Here is an 11,270-nt window from a genome sequence, read left to right as displayed (position 1 = left end):
AGTTAACTCTTATGCAAGACTTATTGATGCTTGTCTTGAAGTACTATTCATGAAAAGTCTTTGCTATATGATTCACTTGTTTACTCATGTCATATACATTGTTTTGATCGCTGCATTCGCTACATATGCTTTACAAATAGTATGATCAAGGTTATGATGGCATGTCACTCCAGAAATTATCTTTGTTATCGTTTTACCTGCTCGGGACGAGCAGAACTAAGGTTGGGGATGCTGATACGTCTCCGACGTATCGATAATTTCTTGTGTTCCATGCAAAATTATTGATGATATCTACATGTTTTATGCACACTTTATGTCATATTCGTGCATTTTCTGGAACTAACCTATTAACAAGATGCCGAAGAGCCAGTTGTTGTTTTCTGCTGTTTTTGGTTTCAGAAGTCCTAGTAACGAAATATTCTCGGAATTGGACGAAATCAACGCCCAGGGTCCTATTTTGCCACGAAGCTTCCAGAAGACCGAAGAGGAGACGAAGTGGGGCCACGAGGTGGCCAAACCCTAGGGCGGTGCGGCCCCTGCCCTGGCCGCGCGGCCCTATGGTGTGGGCCCCTCGTGCCCCTTCCTGACCTGCCCTTCCGCCTACTTAAAGCCTCTGTCGCGAAACCCCCGGTGCACGAGAGCCACGATACGGAAAACCCATCGAGACGCCGCCGCCGCCAATCCCATCTCGGGGGATTCAGGAGATCACCTCCGGCACCCTGCCGGAGAGGGGATTCATCTCCTGGAGGACTCTACGCCGCCATGGTCGCCTCCGGAGTGATGTGTGAGTAGTCTACCCCTGGACTATGGGTCCATAGCTGTAGCTAGATGGTTGTCTTCTCCTCATTGTGCTTCATTGTCGGATCTTGTGAGCTGCCTAACATGATCAAGATCATCTATCTGTAATTCTATATGTTGCGTTTGTTGGGATCCGATGAATAGAGAATACTTGTTATGTTGATTATCAAAGTTATGTCTATGTGTTGTTTATGATCTTGCATGCTCTCCGTTATTAGTAGATGCTCTGGCCAAGTTGATGCTAGTAACTCCAAGAGGGAGTATTTATGCTCGATAGTGGGTTCATGTCTCCGTGAATCTGGAGGGGTGACAAGAACCTCTAAGGTTATGGATGTGCTGTTGCCACTAGGGATAAAACATTGGTGCTATGTTCAAGGATGTAGTCACTGATTACATTACGCGCAATACTTAATGCAATTGTCTGTTGTTAGCAACTTAATACTGGAGGGGGTTCGGATGATAACCTGAAGGTGGACTTTTTAGGCATAGATGCATGCTGGATAGCGGTCTATGTACTTTGTCGTAATGCCCAATTAAATCTCACAATACTCATCATAATATGTATGTGCATGGTCATGCCCTCTTTATTTGTCAATTGCCTAATTGTAATTTGTTCACCCAACATGCTGTTTATCTTATGGGAGAGACATCTCTAGTGAACTGTGGACCCCGGTCCAATTCTCTATATTGAAATACAATCTACTGCAATACTGTTCTACTGTTTTTCTGCAAACAATCATCATCCACACTATACATCTAATCCTTTCTTACAGCAAGCCGGTGAGATTGACAACCTCACTGTTTCGTTGGGGCAAAGTACTTTGGTTGTGTTGTGCAGGTTCCACGTTGGCGCCGGAATCTCTGGTGTTGCGCCGCACTACATCTCGCCGCCATCAACCTTCAACGTGCTTCTTGACTCCTACTGGTTCGATTAAACCTTGGTTTCTTACTGAGGGAAACTTGCCTCTGTGCGCATCACACCTTCCTCTTGGGGTTCCCAACGGACGTGTCAACTACACACATCACGGATAACTAGGCATATAACCTGACCCAGCGGGACCTACGTAATCCCTGATTGGCTCCTAATTTACGCTGTGAAACGTTCTGATGAGTAATTGGAAAAGGCAAAGCAGAAGTTTCGTGCATGCATTGGCCTCATTAGCACCACTGTACCCATCGTTCTGTACCTATGCCAGAGTAGTGGGGATATGAGAAAAAAAGACTGTAAACTATCAGAGAAAAAAGGTACTCGTCTTCGAGGCGCACTTGTACTCTACTCAACAGGAAGACTGTACTCGAGAGTTCTAGCAACTGTACACTACATATAATATAAATTATCAACTAAAAGTCAACATAAACAATCTGCTAATCCTCATCGTGCCGTACCTGTACTTGTCTTAGTTGCAACTTCATACTCTAGGCTATGAACAACTGTACCTATCCCATAGAAACAGAGAAATAACGAAACCAACGGAAAACAATATGGTAATCCTCTTCATGCGGCACCTGTACTCGGTTCAGTTGCACCGCCGTACTCCACAAGCCTTGCACCTGTACCGAGAGAAAACGGAGTTCTTTATAGAGAAACAAACAGAGACACGGCCCTGTACTCCTCTTGGTTCCGATGCTGTACTCGTCAATCATCAACGATGTACTCCCCAAACATTGAACCTGTACCTGCACTAGAGAAAACGGATTTCTTTATGGAGAAACAAAAAGAAACAAGGTGCCGTAATCCTATTAGTGTGGACGCTGTACCCGTCTGTTATGCATAGATGTACTCTTCAAGCCTTGCATCTGTACCTGCGCTAGAGGAAACGGATATCTTTACGGAGAAACAAACAGAAACACGGTCTATTACTCCTCTTGGTTCCGATGCTGTACTCGTCTATTAATCAAAGCTGTACTCCTCAATCGTTGCACCTGTACCTGCGCTAGACAAAACGGATATCTTTATGGAGAAACAAAGGGAAACACGGTTCCGTACTCCTCTTGGTGCGGACGCTGTACTCGTCTGATCATCATAGCTCTACTCTTCAAGCCTTGCACCTGTACCTGCGCTAAAGAAGACGAATATCTTTCCAGAGAAACAAACAAAGACACGGTCACGTAATCCTCTTGGTACGGACGCGGTACTCGTCTTTCCTTCACCGCTGTACTCCTCAATCCTTGCACCTGTACCTGCGCTAGAGAAAACGGATATCTTTATAGAGAAACAAAGAACCCGGTCCCGTATTCCTCTTGATGCGGACGCTCTTCTCGTCTATTCTTAATAGTTGTACTCCTCAAGCCTTGCATATGTACCTGCACTAGAGGAAAACGAAGAACTTTGCAGAGAAACAAACAGAAACACAGTCCCGTACTCCTCTTGGTACGGACGCGGTACTCGTCTCTCCTTCAACGCTGTACTCCTCAATCCTTGCACCTGTACCTGCGCTAGAGAAAACGGATATCTTTATAGAGAAACAAAGGGAAACCCCGTCCCGTACTCCTCTTGATGCGGACGCTCTTCTCGTCTATTCTTCATAGTTGTACTCGTCAAGCCTTGCATATGTACCTGCACTAGAGGAAAACGAAGAACTTTGCAGAGAAGCAAACAGAAACACGGTCCCGTACTCCTCTTGGTACGGACGCGGTACTCGTCTCTCCTTCAACGCTGTACTCCTCAATCCTTGCACCTGTACCTGCGCTAGAGAAAACGGATATCTTTATAGAGAAACAAAGGGAAACCCGGTCCCGTACTCCTCTTGATGCGGACGCTCTTCTCGTCTATTCTTCATAGCTGTACTCCTCAAGCCTTGCATATGTACCTGCACTAGAGGAAAACGAAGAACTTTGCAGAGAAACAAACAGAAACACGGTCCCGTACTCCTCTTGGTACGGACGCGGTACTCGTCTCTCCTTCAATGCTGTACTCCTCAATCCTTGCACCTGTACCTGCGCTAGAGAAAACGGATATCTTTATAGAGAAACAAAGGGAAACCCGGTCCCGTACTCCTCTTGATGCGGACGCTCTTCTCGTCTATTCTTCATAGCTGTACTCCTCAAGCCTTGCATATGTACCTGCACTAGAGGAAAACGAAGAACTTTGCAGAGAAACAAACAGAAACACGGTCCCGTACTCCTCTTGGTACGGACGCGGTACTCGTCTCTCCTTCAACGCTGTACTCCTCAATCCTTGCACCTGTACCTGCACTAGAGAAAACGGATATCTTTGTAGAGAAACTAAGGGAAACCCGATCCCGTACTCCTCTTGATGCGGACGCTCTTCTCGTCTATTCTTCATAGCTGTACTCCTCAAGCCTTGCATATGTACCTGCACTAGAGGAAAACGAAGAACTTTGCAGAGAAACAAACAGAAACACGGTCCCGTACTCCTCTTGGTACGGACGCGGTACCCGTCTCTCCTTCAACGCTGTACTCCTCAATCCTTGCACATGTACCTGCGCTAGAGAAAACGGATATCTTTATAGAGAAACAAAGGGAAACCCAGTCCCGTACTCCTCTTGATGCGGACGCTCTTCTCGTCTATTCTTCATAGCTGTACTCCTCAAGCCTTGCATATGTACCTGCACTAGAGGAAAACGAAGAACTTTGCAGAGAAACAAACAGAAACACGATCCTGTACTCCTCTTGGTACGGACGCGGTACTCGTCTCTCCTTCAACGCTCTACTCCTCAATACTTGCACCTGTACCTGCGCTAGACAAAACGGATGTCTTTATAGAGAAACAAAGGGAAACCCGGTCCCGTACTCCTCTTGATGCGGACGCTCTTCTCGTCTACTCTTCATAGCTGTACTCCTCAAGCCTTGCATATGTACCTGCACTAGAGGAAAACGAAGATCTTTGTAGAGAAACAAACAGAAACAAGGTCCCGTACTCCTCTTGGTACGGACGCTGTACTCGTCTCTCCTTCAACGTTGTACTCCTCAATCCTTGCACCTGTACCTGCACTAGATAAAACGGATATCTTTATAGAGAAACAAAGGGAAACACGGTCCCGTACTCCTCTTGGTGCGGACGCTGTACGCATCTATTCTTCGTATCTGTACTCCTCAAGCCCTGCATATGTACCTGCACTTGATGAAACCGGAAATCTTACCAACTGTGCCTACTGTCTAGTGCACGCTATTCTCCAGGCTCTTACCAACTGTACCTACCAAACTGTACTCGGTTCGGTTTCACCGCTGTACTCGACAGTCATATCAACTGTACCTATTGCAATAGAGTGTTGTAGGTACTGTAAGCTCTTCGTTCCACGGCTGTACCTGTTCCAGTTGCAACGCTGTACCGTTGGCTTTTAATAACCGTACCTATCCCGCAGAAGCTGCAAAAACGGACGAAACAAACAGAAACAACCTGGTACTCCTCTTTGTGCTGAACTTGTGCTCGTCTCAGTTCTAACGTTGTACTCAAGGTTATTAACATTTGAACGTATCCAAAACAAGACAAAACTTGAACGAAAACCAACAGGAACTATCTAGTGTTCTGATCACATCCGTCTCACATTGTATTAATCACCCTTACCAACTGTACCAACTACAATGAAGCCCGTAGTGAGCTTGCATGCCACAAATCACCAGCAAGGTACATGCATCCATGCTCCCAGACGGTCGACACCTTCCATGTCTCCTGCTTCAGGCTCACCTCTCGCAATAGGGCATAGCCCGGATCATACCGAGCGTACACCCTCGCAAAGGCGTCCGGACACAAGATACATTCATATGAAAAATGTCTATTTCAAATATTTCGGTGATACCAACAAAGCAAAAAAACAATGCAGACAACAGATACATTCATACCAAAACAAGGCACAGTTCAAATAAACAAGCAAATATGTGTTCATTAGAAACAGCATTACAACTTTTCCTGACAGGGCGGCACTTCATTGAAAAAAGAGGTGGGAACACACTCCCAGCAAAAGCTTAACCAAACAAACTAATAGTTCACACGAGACATAACTAGTATTGTACAACCTAGGTGTGCCTGGTCTAGCATTGATAACCAATGGATATCTTCAACTTGTCCTTCAACAAACACTTGATTCCACGTTCATCTGACATTGCAATAACTTATATATATATATAGATTTATGATGACTCAACAACATCCCAGGTGTCATTGATGTTTTGCCTGCTATAAATTGACTTGAACGATCCATCAAAATCAGGGTGTCTTTTCCTTACAGTAGCAACTTTATAAAACTTCAACATCAAGCGACCACATATGAAGAAGTGATTTATGGAAGTGAAATCAAACGCGTAACGATTGGAGAACTTCAAGTACAGCGAGCCTTCCTCATCAACAGCCCACTTCACATCTGGCAAGTTTGCAACACGCAATGCATACACAAAATCCTTAGGGCCAGCAAAATACTTCAACTCCACCCTGAGCAAACAATCAGCATGCCCTTCCTCCACACCAAGGATCCACATTGTTGTCGCAGACAGTGTTGGGTTCTGATGCAGCTCCACATCTTCAGGTGACGTACCAAATCCCCTCGGATAGTTGAGTATATCCATCCCTTCGTGTATAGCAAGGAACTGCTGCACATTGCCGTAGAAAAAGCTATCTTCACTTGGTGGCATCAAACTAAGCGTTTGAACCTTAATACATATGATCAACTTTTCACCATGCTTGAACATGATTCGTTCTGAACCCAGCAAGTATGTATCAAATGGATTACTGCATCTAACAAGCAGTTGAGAATTGTTGGATGTGTTGATCATGTATCTTATTGGAGCAGTGAAGAGTGACTGCACTGTGTGTATTGCGTTGAACAAACTCTCAGTACGAAAAGAGAAACGAACACACACAAGCATCACATCGTTCACTGCACCAGGTTCCAGCCCCAGGTACTGCAAAACAAAACGTGAAACAACGGGCCTCCTAGTCTCCTCATGAGCCATAATGTGCTTTCTGTCCAAACAAATATACACATGTGTTACATGCATTCAATGATAAACTTATTAGACTATATTCCTTCACATTTATTTTCCATTTATACAGTAAAAACCAAACATTAAACTATAATTTTATCAGTGCATACATAGTACATTTTACTTGGAAAACAGAGTCATAAAAGAAAAAAACAAACTAATTGCATACAGCCACCCAAATACCATAGATGCAACAAACACGAGTACAAAAAACAACACAAGGACAAAAATGGTACAAAAAACTAGCATGTATTATACCAATAATATACAGATCTGTATTAGGTGGACAACGGAAATATGACAGCGGAAATATATGAACAAAACATCAATATTAGGTGGACAAACATCAAAATCAACTGTCGGATCTGTCTATTTCAGCACTTCAAGGATAATCAATATTTTTACCAGAAGAAAAAAATGCCACCGGTAGAGGAAAGAGGGTCTCCGATGACCCTGGCAGCGAGGAATGAGGGTCTCCGAGGTCTGTGGCCCCGAAGAATCCTCCCGGCGACGAACCACCGAAGCAAATCTACCCACCCCTCCCCTCCGCCCCGCCCCACCAGATGATATCGTTTCCCCTTGCAAAATGTCTCCCACACTACAGTTTGAACAGGGGGAAGAGGGTCCCGGGTCTTATCCAGAAAAGAGAGGGAGGCCATGGTGAGACACGTGCTCCCGCGCAACGCTTACACATGTGACCTAAATGAGAACACTTGGTCACACACATTAATGATTTATAAGTTCACACATTAATTCCAATCTCGAATCACATCCAACGGCACCATGGCATCTGCCGTTCGGCATTCGCGGCAGATATCCTAGCAACGTGTCTGTGACTTGTCGCCGGGTACTGCCACGTGCCAACACGTACACTGACGGCGCGACCATGGCAACCGCAGTATCGTGACATCGCTTCCTGCCACGTGCCACAGGGTAGACACAAACCATTCCTCCCTCTCTGTTCCTCCTCAATGGCGACTCACTGCGACTACGACAATGGGTTAGATGGTGGAAGACGCGGCGGGCATTGCGACAAATATGGCGATAACGTCTCGGAGTCCTGCGACACCTCGAACCCAGTCGAGGGCGACGTGTCGCTGTTCCCGGCGGCTGCGTCGCCATTGCCGAAGGTTTGGAAGGAGCGCCCGGCTGAGAGCCATCGGTGGACCTCATCACTCGGTGGCGTCGAGAAAGCTTGCTTCCCTCCTCTTTAATTTTTGCGGCACCGCAACCCAGGAAAATCTAGGGTTTGGCAATATCCAGAATTTTGATTTGATTTTCCTGTGGTTTTTTCCTAGCTTGGAGGGTGAAGTGTGGGATGTTAGGTTTCACCTAGATGGAAAAGATAATTTGGAGAAGAAACTAAGCAAATCTTACATTACATATACCAATATGCTAGCAATGTTAGAGATACGGGGATATGGCCGGGGTTACAGCATGTACTATGTAAAAGAAGAGGGCACAGGCATAGAAGGGATGGCACTCATCAACAGCATGATTGACGTTGAAGAAATGCTGGAACTGTATAAGGATGCCGGATGTGTTTCCATTACTGTAACCAAGGGTGAATCAGGTCTGCCTGCAGATATAAACAGGAAACAATGTGAAGAACAAATTCCTATATCTGAAATAGGAGTGCCTGTTGTTTATTCAGTAGACATGCAGGGTGTGCTGACTACAAAATACCACTTAGTACATGCTATTCCTATATCTGTAATGTATGAGGATTGTCTGTCGATTCAAAAAACCCAGGATCCAGTGATTACAAAAGGTTCAGATGATGATATGTACTCTAGAACCACCGGGTCACAAAGTTTTCAAACTCCAACGAAGGATTCAGAGTACAATTATGTAGATGTTGAGCATACTGATAATTTAGACAAAAAGAAGAGGAAACTTGTTTCTCCATCTGACGCCACGTCAACAAAGAGACCAAAACATACTGCAAGAGATCATCGCGAGTCTGTGGCATAGTATAGACCAAAGAAGTTCAAACACCAATGCAAAGCAAAAAGACTGTACAACCTCCTAGTGACATCAAACAAATTTGCATCGTAAGTAATTTATCATGCACTGCATAATGTTCATATCTTCCACTTGTTAATTTTAACCTTTTGGATTTCCTTGCAGAACTGAGGTATTCAATGCACCAGTTATGCACAGTGCTATTCCTGACTTCAATGTACCAAACGATGGGGCTGACATTGCTAGACAATTTAGTAGTGGTCAGTTACTGGATGGTACTACATTGGACCACATCATTGACGAGATGAGGAGTACCTCCGATTTGTACGCTACTGGAGAAAGAGTGTTGTTAAGCCCAGGATTTATCATGGTATGCATTGCAGTCAACAATATATGTTGCATTATAACAGTGATTATATTGTACACTAACTACTGATATAATCTGATATAATCTATGTTTGCAACGTATGATGCAGCATGTTCTCCAGGTGGGTATTTGGAATCAGACAAAAGAACAAATAGAAGAAGCCTCTCAAAAAAGGGATCAAACATTTAACTACAAAAAAGATTTCGATCTGCAAACTGCACTGGACACTTTCCCTAGATATGTTGACAAAGAAAAGAGCCTTCTTGACGCAAAACTTGTAAGCTCCCTACTTCTAAAGGTGCAATACAATTACAGCATACAGAACTACATTTTTCATCTTGTTCCTATATGTCCAATCTCAAAACAGATATTGATGCCGTGCTTCAAAAGTTATCACTATACTTTGTATGTGATGAACAAATACAAAAAAGAATTCGAAATATTGGACTCTAGAAACTATGCTGACACAAAGGGATGTACTCCACTGTATACAAGGAGCACATACCATACGGAATGCGATATCATAGTAAGTAGAGAATAATTTTCCATGCTTTCAAAATAATAATATTTGTTGTTGTGGATCATTAGTTTGGAATCATTTATTTCCTGATTCCTACAGATGGCAAGGATGGAACTTCTGCTCAAAACAGTATATGGTTTAGACGCATACAATGCAAGTAATCAACCAAAAAGATGGGTTTCCCTTGCAAACAAGCCAATATATATCAGGTGCCCACACCAAGGAGTAAATCAGTGCGCATTTTACTGTTTGATGGGTGCGTACCTATACGATGGAAAGGTTCTGTTGGGTAAAAGGGAAGGATATCAGCCAATTCTAAATGATCACGTAAGTGTTAGTGAACTACACATTGTTAGTAAGATACAGTGTTTATAAGATATGCAGTAACTACTATTGTCTTCGTCCATTCCAGCCCTTTATAAATGACATTAAAGCTGAGTATCTGTACATCTTAATATTCACCGTGCACAACAAGGCCAATTTGCCAGAGGAAATCCTAGAATTAAAACCCCCATGCTCATTTTATGAGTGAAGAAATCATAGTAAGAATGTTCACATGTTCAAAACTGATTTTTCATAAAACAATTAAATCTCTCATATATTTATTAACTTGTTATTCATTGTTGCCTACTATATTTTGAAGCACATCCCCTATGGTGAATGGTGGAGCACTACACATGAATCGTATGTGTCGGTTCATTTCCTCGAATACCTTTTGATGCTGTTTTGGTGAACTTGAATACATTGTGATGATCTTAGATCTTAGTACTTGTGTTGGACCTTCATCGTGTACTGTAAACCTATATCGTGTAGAACTTTGTATACACTATAATCCAGTTTTTTTATGCATTTTACAAGTAAGTACTTGTGTTGAACTTGCCCTTTTATCTGGTGTTTACTGATGAGTCGCATACTAGTGAATATGCTGCAGTATGTACTTTTATATCATTACTTATGTATCCCAGAGAACCGAAAACTTCCATAAAACATGAATAAACACTATGTACTCCTGTTGGTGCTTAATATGTACCGTGCAACGTTGACAACTGTACTCGACCCTTCTAGCACCTGTCCCTTCCCAGAGAAAACAAAACTTGCAGAAATCATATAGAAACAGTCATGTACTCCTTTTGGTGCTAAACATGTATTCATGCAAACTTCACGACTGTATTCGTCCCATGCACCTGTATCTTCCTAGAGAACCCAAAACATGCAGAAAACATGAAAAAAACTCACGTACTCCTATTACTTCCGAGGGTGTACTCGCGAAACATTCACCAATGTACTTGATACAGCTCACACCTGTCACTTCCCAGTGAACAAAAAAACATGATGAAAAACATAGAGAAATAGTCCTGTTATCCTCTTTGGTGCCAAAGATGAACTCTTAAAACCCTCATAATTGTTATCGATTCATTGTGACACCTGTATATTCCAGAGAAACCAAATCTTGGAGAAAACATGAAGAAAAACAGTCTCTGTACTCCAGTTGCTGTAAAACCTGAACTCGTGCAACCTTCACAACTGTACTCGACAAGTTGTGGCACCTGTATCTTCACAAAGAACCCAAATATTGCAGAAAGCATGAAGAAACACTCCTGCAATCGACTTGGTGTCAAAGCTGACCTCGTTCAGTCTTGACAACTGTACTCGATCCATTGTGGCACCTGTACCTTCCCA

At 43.4% G+C, this 11,270-nt stretch overlaps 1 long non-coding RNA gene across 1 annotated transcript; it reads left to right on the top strand.

The window, feature by feature from the left end:
- Positions 1–7,857: 7,857 nt before the first annotated feature.
- Positions 7,858–10,421, top strand: LOC127313259 (uncharacterized). The gene is made up of 3 exons (XR_007858857.2): positions 7,858–9,073; positions 9,180–9,347; positions 9,438–10,421. It is a non-coding gene; the product is annotated as an uncharacterized lncRNA (long non-coding RNA).
- Positions 10,422–11,270: the final 849 nt, after the last annotated feature.

This window comes from Lolium perenne, chromosome 7 (genome assembly GCF_019359855.2).
Source record: "Lolium perenne isolate Kyuss_39 chromosome 7, Kyuss_2.0, whole genome shotgun sequence".
NCBI lineage: Eukaryota > Viridiplantae > Streptophyta > Magnoliopsida > Poales > Poaceae > Lolium > Lolium perenne.
This window is presented reverse-complemented; position numbering and strand designations above follow the sequence as displayed.